Source organism: Perognathus longimembris, chromosome 1 (genome assembly GCF_023159225.1).
Source record: "Perognathus longimembris pacificus isolate PPM17 chromosome 1, ASM2315922v1, whole genome shotgun sequence".
In the NCBI taxonomy this organism is placed as follows: Eukaryota; Metazoa; Chordata; class Mammalia; order Rodentia; family Heteromyidae; genus Perognathus; species Perognathus longimembris.
The window spans coordinates 81,163,853-81,182,097 of NC_063161.1; the positions used below are offsets into that span (position 1 = coordinate 81,163,853).

General features: G+C 40.5%; 1 pseudogene; it reads left to right on the top strand.

Annotated features, from left to right (window-relative positions):
• The first annotated feature begins 7,232 nt into the window (after window positions 1-7,232).
• LOC125352040 lies at window positions 7,233-8,197 on the top strand (annotated as a pseudogene).
• Window positions 8,198-18,245: the final 10,048 nt, after the last annotated feature.

Here is an 18,245-nt window from a genome sequence, read left to right on the forward strand (position 1 = left end):
CACTATAACATCGTGGGCACAGGTAAATGACATACACATGGCATGGTGTGTCATTCTCTCTTTGGCGTATGCCCAAGACTGGCATGTGGAAGCATTGAGTGGAGCTTGGATTCAACTTATGAAAAAACTGGTGAACCCTTCTCCAGCATGGTCCCACATTTTACACTTCCAGGAATAGTGCATGGGAGTTCTGGGTGTTCCACTTCCTCACTCACACTTAGTATTGCCACACTCTAAATTCCATCCATTCCTCTAGGTGTGGAATGTCATCTTATTGTAAACTTGAATCACTTATGGAAAAGCACGTGCCATCTCCCCCACCCCACTGATACCCTTCAATGGCATCCTTAATTCTAATAAGACACCAAGGACTTTAAAATGTGTTGTCTTTGTAAAGTCAGGCCAAACATGTAGTACAGTGATTATATTTTAGGTTCTCTGGGTAATGTTATAGAAATGTTTTTCTAATTTGATCGGTCCAGGTCTAGAATTGATTATTTATTAAATGAATCTTTACTGTGTGTGTGTGTGTGTGTGTGTGTGTGTGTGTGTGTGTGTGTATAGTACTGGCGTTTGAACTCAGAGCCTGAGCTCTATCTCTTAGAGTTTGTTGTTTTTTTTTGCTCCAGGCTAAAGTTCTACTACTTGAGCCACTCCTCCACTTCTGGTTTTTTGCTAGTTAATTAGAGATAAAAGTCTCACAGACTTTCCAGCCCTGGTTGACTTTGAGCTGCTCTCCTTAGATCCCAGTCTACTGATTAGCTAGGATTACAGGCATGGGTCATTGGCACCCTGTGTGAAGCTTTGCTTTACTTTTGACATGTATGCTAATCCCTGTGATTCAATGATTAACTCCACCAATCAGTAAGACTCTAAGTGAAGGTTCTGTTTGTAGCCAATCCTAGAGTAAATATTCTCTTGACTAATCAAGTTTTTTGAACAATTTTGACTCTAATCTCTCAACAACACAATATTAAATTAGTTGTACTATAAATTCCTACATTGTCTTATTTAATCTCTATTTCAGTATGAGAGAAAAGTGTCATTTTTACCTCTATTGCCTAAGTGATGAGATCAAGGCTCAAGACGTTCCATGACCTGGTCCAGTCCACTACCATTAGGGCTGTGGGGAGAAAGGAGGAATTAAAAAGGATTTGCTGAGTCCTCCTTCTACTCGCTTTGACTGTAACCTCCCCAATACAAAGAAGAAGCAGCATTTGGAAAAGCTACCTAACAAAATAAGTCTAAAAAATAGAAGAAAATAGGCCAGGTTTGAGTAGTTCACACCTAGATATGAAGGCGGCTTAGAGCTAAGGATGACAACTCAAAGCCAGCTTGGACAGGAAAGTTCCTGAGACTCATCTCTAACCATCAACAAAACAGAAGTAGAGATGTGGCTCAAGTTGTAAAGCACTAGACTTGAGTGAAAGAGCTAAAAGACAGTGCCCAAGCCCTGAGACCAACCCCCAGTTACCAGCACAACAAGAAATACATATACACATATATTTATATATTATATATCCATATATGTACACACAAAAACATGTATATGTGTGTATATATAGAGAGAGAGACAGAGACAGAGACAGAGAGACAGAGACAGAGAGAACCATCCTAATAGGAGGAAGGTACAAAGCTAGCTCTGTCATTTTTACGTTTTCCCAGGAAGAAAAAAAACACATGAATCCTACTACATTCCAGATGTGAAAGACTGCTCAGCTCCAGGCAATATCCAGCATCAAAATACAGTTTTGGAGTAGCACAATGTCTGCTGCAGTACTAACATACCTTTAATTAGAAGTCATACCTCAAACCTATGTGGAATTCACATGAGAAATCAGCAGATGATCAGGGAACACCAGTCCTGTCCTGTCTCATTTAATTTTAATCACAACACTGTATGGTCACTGGTATTATGCACATTTTATATTAGATGAGATGAAGATTTGGGGATGGTAAATTATTTTCCAAAAGTTTATGCCTAATAAATGAAATGGAAATTATTTACAATCCAAAACCAGTGAGTCGAGCAGAATTGGGTCAAAGGGGACTGAAAATTCACTGTTTTGTGGGTTTCAACTTTTCTATTCATTAAAAAAAATGTAGACATGAGTGAAAAGTAACAAAAGTTTATATCAGTGGAAGTTTTGCAATGGTATATAACATGGGTAATCAAAGTTTAGTATTTCCAGTAAAATATTGTTATATAACAACTCTAACACACATCAATAAAAATAACAAAGGAAGCAGAAAAACAGACATATTCTCACTGCTGTTATAATCCAAAATGAAAACCAAAAGATCAAATGAAAATGGAAATTCAGACAAGTCTCCAATTACCTTGTTTTTCATCAATTACGTTGACGAAATCTAAATGGACCAAAATAAAATAATTTAGCTATTGCAGAAATATCTCGGCAGTGTTCCAGAAAGTTATGCATGTTAATGCTATCTTACATATTTAAAGAGAAATGAAAATGTATATTCATGTATGTATGTTCACAAATGTTTGGAGCATTGTCACAGTAGTCAAGAGCGTGGAGCAAAGGTTTGTTCAGAGATGGCTTCTCCTGTGTGCCCCATGTGGAAGATGAGGTTGATCATGGCAGAGAGGAAGGCAGATTCAAGCCAGGTAAGTGTTGGGCACAGGTGTGTCATGCCTGTAATTCTAGCTACAAAGGAATCTGAGATGTGAGGGATCGTGGTTGAAAGCCAGATGGGGCAGGAAAGTCTGTAAGACTTTTAATCTTTAGCCAGCAGAAGGCTAGAAGTGGAGTTGTAACTCAAGCAGTCGAGTGCCATCCTTGAGAGAAAAAGCCCTGAGTTTAAGTTCTAGTCCGGCTGCACAAAATCAAACTGGAGTGTCAAATCCCTCCTAAAGTGCAGAAATAACTTTACTGTGAGTCAGGAAAGTGGGGCTTAGGAGAGGAAGCTCAGCTTTGGAGCCTTCATTCTCCACGCATCCCCATTCCCCATCTTCTTGCTGCCAGGAGATCTGGAATGCAGTGCTGAGGCCACTGGGGGCAAAGCCCCAAGGCTCCCACGGGTCACCATCAAGACTTTGGTACACATGCTGCTTCACCTATTGTCCTACTGGAAGGGAAAAGACAGGTATATTGCAGTTACTGCTGGGGACAATAATGATAGGCCAAGCTTATACCAACCTTGCTGCTTGGGAGGTAGAGATTGAGGTATCACAGTTCAAGACCAGCCCAGGCATGCAAGTTAGATAGATTCTTTAACAATTGTTGGGCATGGTGGCTCATACCTGTTATCCCCTTATGACACTGGGAAGCAAAACTATGAGGAGGGACATTCATGCCAGCCTGGGCATAAAGCAAGTAACAGTCTTGGAATTGACCAAGGCCAAGAAGTGGCTGGAGGCACTGTTCATTGGGTTAAACACCTAGGTTACAAGCCCAAGGCCCTGAAGCAAATTGCAAGCACAACAAAAACAATGAAATACCAAGAAATACAGCAGTTAAATGAAACATGTAAGCCCAACTGGGAATATTTGGTCAAGGACCTTTAGACAGGTAGAGGGACTGATGTAATGTGTTCCTTCAGTAAGGGACAGAGATTTACTCCACCCCAAATGCAGCATGCCCAAGAGCTAGCGGGAATTCATTTCTACTCATCAGAGAATGGTCAGGATGGAAGTCTCACAAGGAGAAACAATTCTATGTGATTCTGGCTAAACAGACCTGACACAACTATGATAACCACTGGCCAGAGTAGTCAGACATCAATGGTGCATTGTGGAAGAGGAATCTGATCTGGTATGAAGGATGATCAGATATGAAGATCCAGATGTTTTTGTCAGGTGCAGTGGGTCATATCTGTAAGACTAGCTATTCTGAAGGATCATGGTAGGAGGCTGTTTTTGGAAAGAAAGAAGGACGATGGATTTTGAAAAATAGCTAATGGAAAAGAAATTGAAAGTGTGACTCCTGTGGTGCAGGAATTGCTTAAAAACATAAGACCCAGACTTCAAGTCCCAATACTGCAAACAAACAAAACAAAACTAAAAAATCCACCCAGACTTACCAGGATTCTTTGCTAAAAGTAGAAGTATGTAAACAAGCCCAGAAGAGGATTCAGAAGTGTGATCAGTTTGTCCACAAAGGTAACCATCCTCACAATGCAAATGTATGTCATGTGGACAGGGCAGGGGTGTCACAGGTTTCTGCTCTCCAAATCTAAGGAGACCCCTGGCCCTGTGCCTCATGACTGAGTCCTCCCTTGGTCATTTTTAGGGAACAATAGCTCAGCCTTAAGCTAGAATCATTTAACTGTGTGCTTTAAAGCCTAAGCCAAGTAAAATTGCTTCAGTAAAATTAAAGGTATTATAAATACATCACAGTTCATGGGCGTTCAATTCTTCTTTTTATGTGTTCTAAAAACACATAAAAATAACTTTCAAATTTACAAGATCAGGAAGAAGAAATAGAAGCATGTAATCAAGATCTCCAGTTTCCTCTAGGATTCTCATAAAACCAATGTTTTCACAACATAAGCTCTGCTAGGTTTGACACTGCGGTCCTTGGTTTCTTTTTTCCTGGTTGCAGTCTCCCTTGCATACCTGCTCATTTTGGTGGTTGCCCCATCTGCCTTGCTGTATCTGTCCTCACGTCACTCCTGGAGTGTAATCCCTGGCTCCATCCTCAACTGGGAAGGATTCGCTGAGGGACCAATTTCTATCTGGAGAATTAACCCAGCCTCTGTGTGTGGTACCTGGTGTTTATCCCAGGTTGCTGCTAACAGGCCAGATGCACTAAGACTCAAGAGCTCAGTATGGAATGCTTGGTTCCAGTTTCAGGAAGTGACTATTTTTACCTGCATTTTCTTTTCTTTCTTTCTATTTATTTATTTATTTATTTATTTATTTATTTATTTATTTATTTATTTATTTTTGGCTGGTCCTTGGACTTGAACTCAGGGCCTGGCTGCTGTTCCCAAGCCTTCCTGAAATCAAGAATAGCCATCTACCAATGAGCCACAGCACTACTTTTGGCTTTTTCTGAGTAGGTTATTGGAGATAAGATCCTCATGGAATTTTCTGCCCAGGCTGGCTTTGAACTGCCATCCTCACATCTCTGCCTCTGGAGTAGCTAGGATTACTGGCCTAAGTTACCAGTACCTGGCTTGCATTTCATACTCTTTACATGCATTTTCATATTCCTGCTGCAAGAGAGGCATGGGGTGGGTCTCAGGAGGCTCAAACCAGACCTGAGGAATAGAATTCCTGATATCTAAAGGATGTTACAGCCCACAAATCCAGACTGAGTGTGAAGAATGTGGGATTACTCCCACAAGGTAATTCCTCATTACTTGAAGCACCAGGATGCTTGGCCATAATTTCATTTCAGCACATCTGCCTTCTTCTGTGCCTATCTCTGTGGAAATGAGAATAATGTGGTCATCTCAGATGGAACATGGAGAGGCTGAGCCTCTGAGACACTGTTAGGAAAAGTACACAGGGATGAATGCTAAGCAAAAGTTCAAACTACAAGCCATGGACTATGAGCAGAAAGTGGTGGCTTCATTAATTCTATTATTTATGTGGTCTCCACGTGTGGGTGTGTGTGTGTAAAGGTGGTCCTCGTGCTTGAACTTAGGATCTAGGTCTTGTCCCTGAGCTTTTGTTCCTCCATACTAGTTCTCTACCACTTGAGGCACAGCTTGCTTTGAGATTTTTGGTGGTTAGTTAGAGATCAGAGTCTCATGGACTTTGGTACCCATGCTGATGGCTCAGATCTGTAATCATCAGATCTCAGCCTCTAGACTAACTAGGATTATAGGTTTCAGACACAGGAACTTGGCTAGTTTCATTAACTATTGTAACTATTATTAGTAGTAGAAGTATTATTAGTATTATTGGTGGTGGTGGTGATGGTGACAGTTCTGGGGCTTGAACTCATGGTCTAGGCATGATCCCTGAGATTTTATACTAAAAGGCTAGCCCTCTACCACTTGAGCCACAGCTCCACTTCCAGTTTTTTGGTAGTTTACTTCTGATGAGTGTCATGGATTTTCCTGCCCAGCCTGGCTTTGAACCTAATGCTCAGATCTCATTTCCTCCATAGCTAATACTGCAGGATTAAAACATGAATGCCAGGTAGAGTTTCCCGAAATCTTCATGGTGGATACATATACAACCCAGTTAATTTGATGACTTAATCCTCCAAAAGAAGCAGGACACAAAAATCCTGAAATTTCTGGGTGCTCACTAGTTTCAGTTTCTCATAAGTGTTTTCTTACATACTCTGAGAATGATGTTTGGAAACTAGTTGGGGCAGAAAAATTCTCAAGACTTATCTCCAATTAACCAGCAAAAAGTTGCAAGTAGAAGTGTGCTCAAGTGGTAGAACATCAACTTGAAGGATAAAGCCCAATGAGAATTTGGCACTCTGCATTCAGGTTTCAGTACCTGCACAAAACAAACCAAAAATCTTCAGAAATGAAATTATTTTATGAATATAAACTCACTAACCATTTTCCATAAATGTATATGTGTGTATGTGTGTGTGTGTGTGTGTGTGTGTGTGGTATATACATATTTAACATCTTGCAAGTGAACTTTTACTAGACAATGCCAATAATGCTGACTTACTTTGAAAAGACGTCTTTTCAAAAGTAATCCAGTCATTTCAAACTAATAATCTCAGGTTGTTCCACTGGGGAGAAGTGTTAAGTATATTAGGGTGTCTAGTTCACATGAGATCTCTCAGGTTTTCTTGTTGCTCAGAAAATCCTGGGGCTGGAGAGGGAATCCTGTTCTGCTTGCTTAATGTGAAAAAGAACCTGGTAGGATGCACATAGGAACATACGTTCACAGAACCTGCACTGTACATGGGAAGTGGAAGCTCTGCCAACCTTGTTGTTTATTAAAGATACAGGGTTGATCATGTGACTAAAGTGTGTCCATCATCCACCATCACAGGCATTTTACCATGACATGGGGGATAGAAGAGTAGGTACATGAAAGCAGTGGCTAGAAGCGCACTTTCCTTTATCCATTATGAGGAAATTTTGAACACATAGACACTGGTATTATATAAATAGACATTGATAGTTTGGAGGGCTCATGACATCCAGTTTCTTGTCTTCTCTCCTATTTCTCCTGCAGCTAGGGCCTTCTTGGTTCAATTCCAGTCAGGCTCACTTGGGACAAAATGAGGACACAGTCTGTACCCTAGGTTTTTGTTGCCATCCAAGGACCCAAGAGCCTCATGAGCTGCACCAGAATGATCCAGGTTCTGGACCCACGTCCTCTGACAAGTTCAGTCATGCCAGTAGATATAGCCATGAGGTTTTGTTTGGCTCTTTCACCACCTCTGAGGAGTTTCCTGGGCCCTTACAATGATTTACAACGAAAAAATTTTTTGAATAAATTGAAGCCTTTGAAACCATGTCTCAATCTCAAACAGGAAGCCAAATCAAATCACAGAAAGAATGGAAACACTCACACAACCAAGCCAAGAAGTGGGTTGTATTTGCTGACTCCAAGGGCCTCTCTCTTACTGCAGTCCACGTCTTCTCCGACCGTCCAGAAGAACCTGCATGGGATCACCAGTTGGATCTCTTGGACCTCAATGATATCGCCTCTGGTTTAAGACTCCATGAGGAGCAAAACCTGATTTTAGATTTTCCTCAGCCTTCCACTGATTACTTAAGTTTCCAGAATCATTTTCAGAAGAACTATGTTTGTCTGGAAAGCTGCTCTTTGCAAGAACGAACAGTGACTAGGACAATCAAAGTGAAAAACGTGAGCTTTGAGAAGAGGGTTCAGGTCCACATTACATTTGACTCCTGGAGAAGCTACAGGAATGTGGACTGTGTCTACATGAAGAATGTGTATGGCAGCTCAGATAGTGACACCTTGTCCTTTACCATTGATTTTACCCTCCGTCATCCCAACGGAGGAGAAGATTGAGTTCTGCATTTCTTACCAAGCGAATGGGCAAGTCTTCCGGGACAACAACGAGGGTCAGAATTACTGTGGAAACTGGATGGGGTGCAGACGCAGGTGACACGCCAGAACTGTGCATTCAACCAGATGCCCCCTAAGACTGAGTCGGAGTCAATAGTCTTTGGCAGTCTGAGGCTGGCTAGTGGCCTGTTCCCAGAATGGCAGAGCTGGGGCAGAATAGAGAATTTGGCCTCTTATCCACGAATTAAGCAACCTAGTGATTGATCTTGACCTGTTGTAGTCCCCATGCAATTCTAAGTCTGTATTGCTCAATATTGGGAAGCCTTTGCTACTTTCCATCAATAGGTTTAGCTTTGAGCCTTTAGGACCTGGCAACAGAAAAATAGGAGCCACTTGAGAAGTTAGTGTTGGTATCCATATGACTCTATTCAACATTTTGTTCTAGATGATCAATTAACAGCCTGGGAACTATTTTTGTTTAATCCTTTATTTTTTTCTTCCAGTACCCTTCCTGTCTTCCCTCTCAATTCACTAGCTTTCACAATGGGCAAGAAAAACTTGAGGAAGGACAGTTGATGGTGATGGAAAGCTGTGTTAATGGTATGAGGAATGTGTGAAAGGGTTATGCAAATAGCTCTGAGACTCAAGCCGGCTTATGAGTGGAGATCTGAACATTTAATTGTTGGTGAAACGATGTAAAGTTATTTTGTGTTTTGAAGTTGGTTTTTCAACATTTTCTCCTGGAAGTAGCTCAGAAGAGAGGAAAGAGGTCTGTTCTACATATTGTGAAGAAAAGCCAAATCAACTTTTAGGGTATTGGATGGTATTGGGGGAAGATGAACTATAATTTTGGAGTCTCAAGACCTTAAGTAAAGCCTTTCTGTTTAACCATGGTCTATTTTTTTTAAAGTCATGATTTGGGGCAAGTTTAATAGAATCTGTATTTGAAATCCTAAATGTGACAAGTGACTTTGCCATCAATGCATAGTATTTGGGTTCAATGGAATGTTGTGGCCAACTAGTTATGCCATCTCCCATGGTTAACAGCATCCAGGAATCCATTTATGTCAAAGATAGTTCTTTCCAAGTGCCTTGATTAAACCAAAAAATAATCTAGTTGTTTAACCCAAATATCTCTTCATGCATGAGTTTCTGACCTTCCACAAAGGTCCATTCACTGGTATTGCTCTTGCAATGCTGTTGTACCTTCAAGAGTGTCGTCAGTGTACACAATTCACATTCTTCATATTGAAGGTGACTCATCTTTTTGTCATGCTTTTTTTGATGCAGTGTTTGAAGTGAGGACTGACACTGGGATTCTCAATACCAGAGTCCAGTACCTAGCACATAGAAGGAGCAGTCTATTTTGTTGCCTGTTTTTGTGTTGTTTTACTTTCCTTTGAAGTCAAATGCTGCTGTCCTTTTATATATATATATATATATATATACATATATATGTATATATATATATATATATTTAAAGAGAAAGAGAAAAAAGAAGGACTTTTCAGGATGAAAGGAAGCAGGTACCAGCCAGAGTAGCTGCCAGTGAGAATAGAAGAGAGGAACATCTTAGTGGAGACCAGCGGTCAAAACCCCTGAGAAAAGGAATGTGCTGAGAGACTTAGTGGAAGTGATTGGGCTGAGATGTGGAGAAATGATATTGGTGAGAGGTGAGTTTAGGACACAGGGGAGCCACTGGGGCATGGAGCAGAAGACCACTCCAGGTATTCTCGTATACGAAAACAATGACCTGAATTCCAGCAGCCTGAAAATAACAATTTTCCCCTTTTCTGGCTAGACTCAACTTCCTGGTTTGTCACTTAGAGTTCTTTCTTTATCCTGTAAATATCTGGGGGTCACGCTGTGCTGGACATCCTGAACACTGATTCAGTGAGTAGCTGAATAAACCTCGGGGACACACAAATGGGAAAACAGCCTACATCACTATATCTATGGGAGAAAGAAGGAATTGAAAAGACTTCACAAATTCTTCTGTCTACTCCTTCTGACTGTAACTCCCCACAACATGGAAGGCCCAGCATTAGGAATGGCTTTCAAAAACAGTAAGTTAAATAGTAGAAAATTGTCCAGGTGCCAGTGGCTCACACCTGTAATCCTAGCTATGAAGAGTACTGAGGTCTAAGGATGACAGTTCAAAAGCAGCATGGACAGGAATGTACTAAGACTCTTTTCTCTAATAGGCAACAAGCTAGAAGTAGAGCTATGGCTCATGTTTGTTTTTGTTGTTTCCTATATATGTGGTGCTGAGAAATCGAACCCAGGGCTTCATGTATATGAGGCGAGAACTCTACCACTAGGCCATATTCCCAGCCCTATGACTCAAGTTTTAAAGCAGTAGACTTGAGTGAAAACGCAAAAGGACAGTGCCCAGATCCTGAGTTCTACCAGCAGTTATATGTATATATGTGCATATGTATGTACATATATATACATACACACATATATTATATACACATAGTATATATTACATACACATATATACACTTATACGTATATGTATATATGCGTATATGTGTATATATGCATATGTATTCCGAGAGTCCCACCCTAAAGAGGAAAAAGCTGGAAAGCTAGTGTTTCATTTTTACAGTTTAATGGGATCAAGATCAACACTTGAATCCTATGACATTCCAGATGTGAAAGACTACGGCATCAATATAGTTTCTTAGTAGCACAGTATCTCACCCAGTGCTAATATGTCTTGATTAGATGTCATTTATCAAGTATACATGGAATTCAGGTGAAGAATCAACACATAAGTGGGCATACCAATGTTGTCTTATCTCCTTTAAATTTAAACACAACTGTGTATGGTAGCTGGTGTTACTTATATTTTATGCTAGAGGAGGTCAAGATTTGGTGATGGTATATCATTTCCAAAAATTTTGTGCCTCATATATGAGATGGAAATTATTTCTAGTTCAACAACACTGACTTGAGTAGAATCAGGACAAAGTGGATTGCAAATATACTGTTTCACTGGTTGCTATATTTCTATTCATTTAAAAAAAATGTACATATGAGTGTGAAATAGAAAAGTCTATATAAGTGAAAGCTTTTCACGGTTGTTTTACTTGCCATACCAAGGTTTAGTATTTTCAATAAAACATTTGTACTTAACAAGTCTAACACACATCAATTAAAAAGAGGAGGAAACCAAAACCATAAATATTCTCACCAGCATTACAATCTAAAATGAAAACAAAAAGTAGCAAACTGATGTGAAAATTCACACAAGACCCAAATTGCTTTCTTTTCATCAATGAAAAAGCGTAGCTATTTTAGAAATATTCTTGAAGTGTTCCAGAAAGTTATGCATGTCAAAATTTTCTACATATTTAAAGAGAAATGAAAATGAACATTCATGTAAAATGAATGTTCTTACAGTAGTCAAGAAAGTGGAGCAAACAGTTATTCAGAGATGGCTGCTCCCCTGCACCCAATGTTGCAAGGGAGGTTGGTCATGGCACAAATGGCAGATTCTGATCTGGTAAATGTTGGGGGCAAGTGGCTCCTGCCTGCAATTCTAGCTACAACTGGGTCTGAGCTGAGGTACTCTGGTTCAAAGTCAACCTGGCCATGAAAGTCTGTGAGACTTTTATCTCTAGCCAGCAGAAAGCTAGAAGTGGAGCTGTAACTCAAGTGGTAGAGTGCCATTCTTGAGAGGAAAAGCTCTGAGTTTCAGCTCCAATAGTGGTGCACAAAATCAAGAGTGAGGAGTGTCAAATCCCTTCAAAAATGCAGAAGTAACTTTACTGCAAGACAGGAAACTGGGCTTAGAAGAGGAAGCCAGATTGAAAGCCTTCATTCTCTTTACAGCCTTCTTCCTTATCTTCTTGCTGCCAGGAGATCTGGAATGCAGTGCTGAGGTCACTTGAGGCAAAGCCCCAAGGCTCCCACAGGCCACCATCAAGAATTTGGTGCAGATGCTGCTTCACCTATTGCCCTGGTGGAAGGGAAAAGACAGGTGTATCACAGTTACTTCCAGGGATAAAATGATAGGCCCAAGCTTATATCATCATAGCTACTTGGAAGGTAGAAATTGGGGTTTCACAGTTCAAGACCAGCCCAGGCATGCAATTTAGATAGATTCCTTAATGATGAATGCATGGTTGCTGGTGCCTGTTGACCTCATAAGACACCCAGAAGCCCAACTAGAAGCAGGGACATTCATGCCAGCCTTGGCATAAAGCAAGTAACAGTCTTGAAATGGACTGAGGCAAAGAAGTGAGTGAAGGCATGGTTCTTTGGGTAGAACACCTAAGTTACAAGCACAGGGCCCTGAAGTGAATCCCCATCATCACAAAAGAAACTATGAAATACAATGAAATAAAGCAGTTAAATGAAACTTAAACTAGGAATATTTGCTCAAGGACCTTGGCACAGTTATAGAGACTACAGCAATGGGTTCCTGCAGTAAGGGGCAAAGATTAGACTGAACCCTAAAGGAAGCATGGCAAGAGCTAGTGCTAATTCATTTCCATTCATCAGGATCAGAATGGAAAGCTCACAAGGAAAACTACTGGATAAACACCTGACACAATTCTTGATAACAACTGGTCAGATTGGTCAGTCATCAATGGTGCATGGTGGAAGAGGAATCTGATCAGATATGATGGATGATCAGATATGAAGAACAGGATTTTTTTTTATCAGGTGCAGTGTGTCATACCTGTTAGGGTAGCTATTCTGAAGAACAGTGGTTGTAGGCTATTCTAGGAAACAAAGCAGGAAGACAGTATTTGAAATATAACTAAAGCCAAAGGAGTTGACAATGTGATTTCTGTGGTGCACGAATTGCTTAGCAAGCAAAACACCCTGAGTTCACGTGCAAATACTTCCAAAAAAAGAAAACAAAACTCACATTCCAGGATTCTTTGCTAAAACTAGAAATGTATAGACAGGACCAGAGAGGATTCAGAGGCATGATCAGAGTTTGTCCACACAGGTAACCGTATCACAGTGTGGAGGGCTGGCAAGTGGACAGGGCTGGGTGCCACAGCTTTCTGCTCTCCTGCACTCAGGAGGCCCCTTGTCCTGTGCCTCCTGCCTGAGTCCTCCATTGGTCATTTTAGGAGATAAAAGTTCAGCCCCTTCCTAGAATCATTTAACTGAATGTTTTTGAGACTATATCAAGCAAAAATGCTTCAGTTAAAACTAAAGGTATTGAAAATATGCAGTTCATTCATTTACCAATTCTAAAAACACATAAAAGTCACTTTCACATTTACAAGATTAGGAAAAATATACTCTATGATTCTCATAAAATCTGGGAAGGATTCAGTGAGGAGTCAGTTTGTATTTGGAGAGTTAACCCAGGCTCTGAGTATGGTACCTGGTACTTATCCCCAGTTTCTGCTAAGAGGCCAAATGCACTAAGACTCAAATGCTCAGTATGGAATGTTTTGTCTTAATTTCATGGAGCAACAATGTTTATCTGCATTTTCTGTTCCATTTATTTCTTTGTTTGTTGTTTGTTTGACTGGTCATGAGGCTGAAACTCGAGTCCTGGGTGCTTTCCCTGATCCTCTATGTAATGAATGCTTGTTTATACCACTAGAGCCACAATACTACCTCCAGCTTTTTTTGAGTACATTATTGGTAATAACAGTCTCATGGACTTTTCTGCCCAAAGTATCTTTGAACTTCCATCCACAGATCTCAGCCTTCTGAGTGGCTAGGATTACTCATATGAAATCCCAGTACATGGCCTGCATTTCCTACTTTTTACATGCATTGTCATATACCTGCCACAGGAGAGTCAAGGGGGGTATCTGAATGCTGAAATTAGACCTGAGGAACAGCATCCCTGACCTCTAAAGGATGCTAGAAACCACAAATCTAGAATGAGTGTGAAAATGTGAGATTATTCCTACAAGGTAATTTCCCATTACCTCTTGCACCAGGGTGCACCACCACAGTTTCCTTTCAACACATCTCTGTTCTGTGCTTATCTCTGCCAAAGTAAGACTGTTGTGGTCATCTGAGATCTAACATGGAGAGGCTGAGCCTCTAAGAAGCTGTTAGGAAAGATACACATGGATGAATCCTAAGCAGAAGTTCAAACTACAAATCAAGGACTAGGAGAAGAAAGTGATAGATTCATGATTCGTTAATTATAGTGTGTGTGTGTGTGTGTGTGTGTGTGTGTGTGTGTGTGTGTGTAAAGGTGGTCCTGGGCCTTGAACTCAAGGACTAGGTCTTGTCCTTAAGCCTTTTTTTGCTCTAGACTAGTGCTCTACCACTTGAGCCACAACTTGCTCTGAGATTTTTGGTGGTTAATTGGAGAAAAGAGTCTCATGGACTTCACTATGTGTACTGATGGCTCAGATCTCCAATCATCAGATCTCAGCCTCCAGAGTAGCTAAGATGACAAGCTCCACACTCAGGCGCCTGAGTAGCTTCATTAATAATTATTCTTATTCTTGTTATTGATGGTAGAGATTGCAGATCAAGGGATTGAACTCAGGGCCTAGGCACTGTCCCTGAGCTTTTGTGCTAAAAGTCTAGCCCTCTACCACTTGAGCCACAGCTCTACTACAGGTGTTCGGTATTTAATTCAAGATGATTCTCCAGGATATTTCTTCCAAGCCTGGCTTTGAGCTTGGATCCTGAGATCTGAGATTGCAGGATTGAGACACAGACTCTTGGCAGAATTTCATGAATTCTTGATTGTGGATCATATGCCTAGCCAGTTAATTCACTGATTATTTAATCTTCTAGAAAAAGCAAGACACAAAAAGCCCAGAAACCTCTGCATGCTTGCTAGTTTCTCATGTTTTTATACTTACCTACTCTGAGGTTGAAATCTGAGAATGATGGTTGGAAGCCAGTTGGGGCAGAAAAATTCTCAAGACTTATCTCCAATTAACCATCAAAAAGTTGGAAGCAGAGGTATGGCTCAAGTGGTAGAGCCTCAGCCTTGAGGGGGAAAGCCCAGTGAGAATCAAGACTCGGAATTCAAGTCTCAGTACCCGCACAAAAACAAAGAGAGCTCCTCACAAATAAAATTGCTTCATGAGTCATATGAATATGAATTCACTAACTATTTTCCATATAATTTCATATATGTGTATAAATTTATAGTGGTACATATTCATCATCTTGCAAGTGAATTTTTATTGGATAATGCTGATAATGCTGACTTACTTTTGAAAAGACAGTCTTTACAAAAGTATCCAGTTATTTCAAACTAATAATCTCCAGTTGTCCTACTAGGAGAAGTGTTAAGGGACATCAGGGTGTTGGGTTCACATAAGATTTCTCAGGTTTTCTTGTTGCTTTGAACACCACCTACTCCCCTATTTCTCCTGCAGCTAGGGACTTCTTGGCGTAATTCCAGTGAGGGTCACTTGGTACTAAATGAGGCCACAGTCTGTACCCTAAGGTTTTTTAATTTCCAAGGAACCAAGAGTCTGCTGTTGAGAGCAGCAGCTGCCACTCAGCCTGGTCAAGCTCAATGGGTGGGTGGGGCCAAGGCAGTCACAAGCTTTCTCCCTCTAACTCCTGGAGAGGAGGCCCAGGGGCAACTGTAAAACCTCTATTTTAGAATTCTAAGGTAGATATTTTTAATGGTTTTGTCAAATTCCACAAAGTCTTTGAAAAGAACAGGCCATCAATTATTTCCTTCCAGTCACTAGCAATATAGTATAGTTTCACAAACACCTGAGCTCAGCCCTGGATGTGGAAATAGGGAGCTACTTCTTGAAAAATCTTAGAATGCAATCTGCATGTATTGAATTTAAAAAATCTTACCAGAGAGTGAAAATATTATCTCTTAGGGAAAGAAGATTTTTTTAAAAAAAGATAGAATAGCCATTTTTTCACCTGTACTGTGGGTACATAAATTAATCAGATGAATCAAACATTTCAGCATAAAGTAAATAAATCAAAGGAAGTACACAAAAAGATAGGCTAAAAGCTTTATGACATGAGAGTTAGCAATGATTTTTCAATTATAGTAAAAGTAATCATGGAAAAAAATAAATAAGTTAGATCTCTTCCTAATGAAAAACGTTTCTACACTCAATGCTCTAGAATAGAATGGAAAGTGAATCATCAGAAAATATTTACAAATCATGGAGGTAATGAGGAATTAAAACTGAGATAATATAAAGAGCTCCTAAATGAAACCCACTTTCACTATGACAAACAAAAAACTCTATTGAATAATATCCAAAAGAGACTTGAGTAGATATTCTTCTCCTCTCTCTATAGAAATAGCAAATAAGCACATGAAAAGATGTTTCATATTGTATTTATTTCTTATCACAGGAATACAAATGAGAATTACAGTGAGATGCCAACTTACAGGTATAGGATAAGAACTGAGAGGAGGAGAAAAAGAGTGGAGAAAGAAAAGAAATGGGAAAGAATGGAGTGTGAGAAGAAAAAATGGAAGGAGAGAGATGATGGAAGAAAAGAAGAAGGAAGGAAGGAAGGAAGGAAGGAAGGAAGGAAGGAAGGAAGGAAGGAAGGAAGGAAAAAGGATAAAAAGAAGGAAGACAAGAAGAAAAAAACAGTGAAGAGGTGATTAGATTTGGAAACATTGGTTTTAATAAAGAAAATGGTAAATCAACTGTGGAAAATAGAGGATGGAAATCAAGCATGCAGTTATTTATTTAGCAATTTCATTTTTAAGTACATACACAAAAGATATTTGTACATCTATGTTGATAGGAATATTATCAAAATGCCCAAACAACTAAAACACCCAATAGCCAAAATACAGTGTCTACAAAGAATAAAATTCTGACACATGCTACAACATGGATAAGCCTTGTTAATACTATGCTAAATGAACTCTTCAGAGACAAAAAGACAGATAATGTGTTCTATGTGTTGTTCTATTTGTGCAGTACCTATTCTATTATTTGTTGTGGCTGTAGCAGAGTTCAACAGATTGTGTAATTTATCATCAGAAAATGCTGCTTTGCAGATCTAGAGTCTGAGGGGTTCAATATCAACGTACCAGCATCTGGTAAGGACCTTCTTGCTGGTTGATGCCAAGGCAGAGGGCATTCTATAGCAGAAGAACAGAGGGTGAACATGGGAGACAGAAGTGAAGCTGACCTTGTCCAAGGCTGAACAGGTCCCGCCTTGTGGCTGGAGTAGCCAATCATAGTTCAGGAGGTGGGAGAACTCCAGGCCAGTTAGTGGTCCTGAGGCTTTAAAACCTGCTATCCAGGCCAGTGCTGTTATGACAGCGGTCTTTGGAGAGTTGCATTGCAGAGTGCTCCTACACAGCTTCTGACTCAGGTAAGCATTCCAACGCTTGGAGGAATGGTGGGAACAAGGGATGGAATAGAGTTCCTTTCAGGGACAAGATCACAAGCAGACTCAACTTTGGTTTCTGCCTCACTGACATTGTGGGACAGAAGAGAAGGGTGGCAGGGGTGGGTTGGCAGCAGAGAGAAACCCAGTGTGGCCATTCCAATATCCAGAAGATCTTAGGTTGTGCAATTGGTTCAGTCTGCATCTTGTCAGGATCCATAAGGGTTCCCTTAAACTGAACTGAGAAGCTCACCTGTTCTTGAACCACCAGGAAATATTCCCTTGTGCATCAATACTGGGTAAGGTTCACACATTCCAAGAAAATGTGATGAAGGTAGAAACAGAAGGTATGTTCTTGGACAGTCAATACCTCGACCCCTACATGGGCTGACGCAAACCTAAGCCTGGAGCCCCCTAAGCAGCCTGCTCCTGTCCAAGTGCTTGTCCTGGGGGTGTTGGCTTGCATTACCCTGTGGACATGACCAAGTCCATAAATGGGACAGCAGGTTGTGACATGGAGAAACTGTGGGAATGTGGGGTGCTGTCTTCCTACTTTGTCAAGGAAGTGTATTCTGGAAGAGTCTTCCCCAAGAAGATGCCAAGGCACAGCTGATCCATCCTCTGCTATGCATTGGCTAAGGAGATGCCAGTGGTCTCTGAACTTTGACAAATTTCATTGCTCCTAGCTGAGATCAGACATCCCATTTACTGAGATTTTTGCCTGAGTGATCAAACTGGAAGTGACCATTATCCTTGCAAACTTTCCTTCACCCCCTAGAGGTCTGGGCAGGATATTCTTTATGCCCAGAACTTGACTGCTCACCTCCACTTGGCTATTTGAATTCTACAATACAGCTAAACCTCTACAGAGTTTTGAAGAAATATTTGAAAGGCCAATTTTAAGGTTTAAGTCATCAAGGGAGCCTTCATGATTTTCCAGATGAGGCTAAGAAGGCTGCTCAAAAGCAAGAGTCACATGAGAGCCCGGCTTTATGTCCCTTTCCAGGTTTTCAGT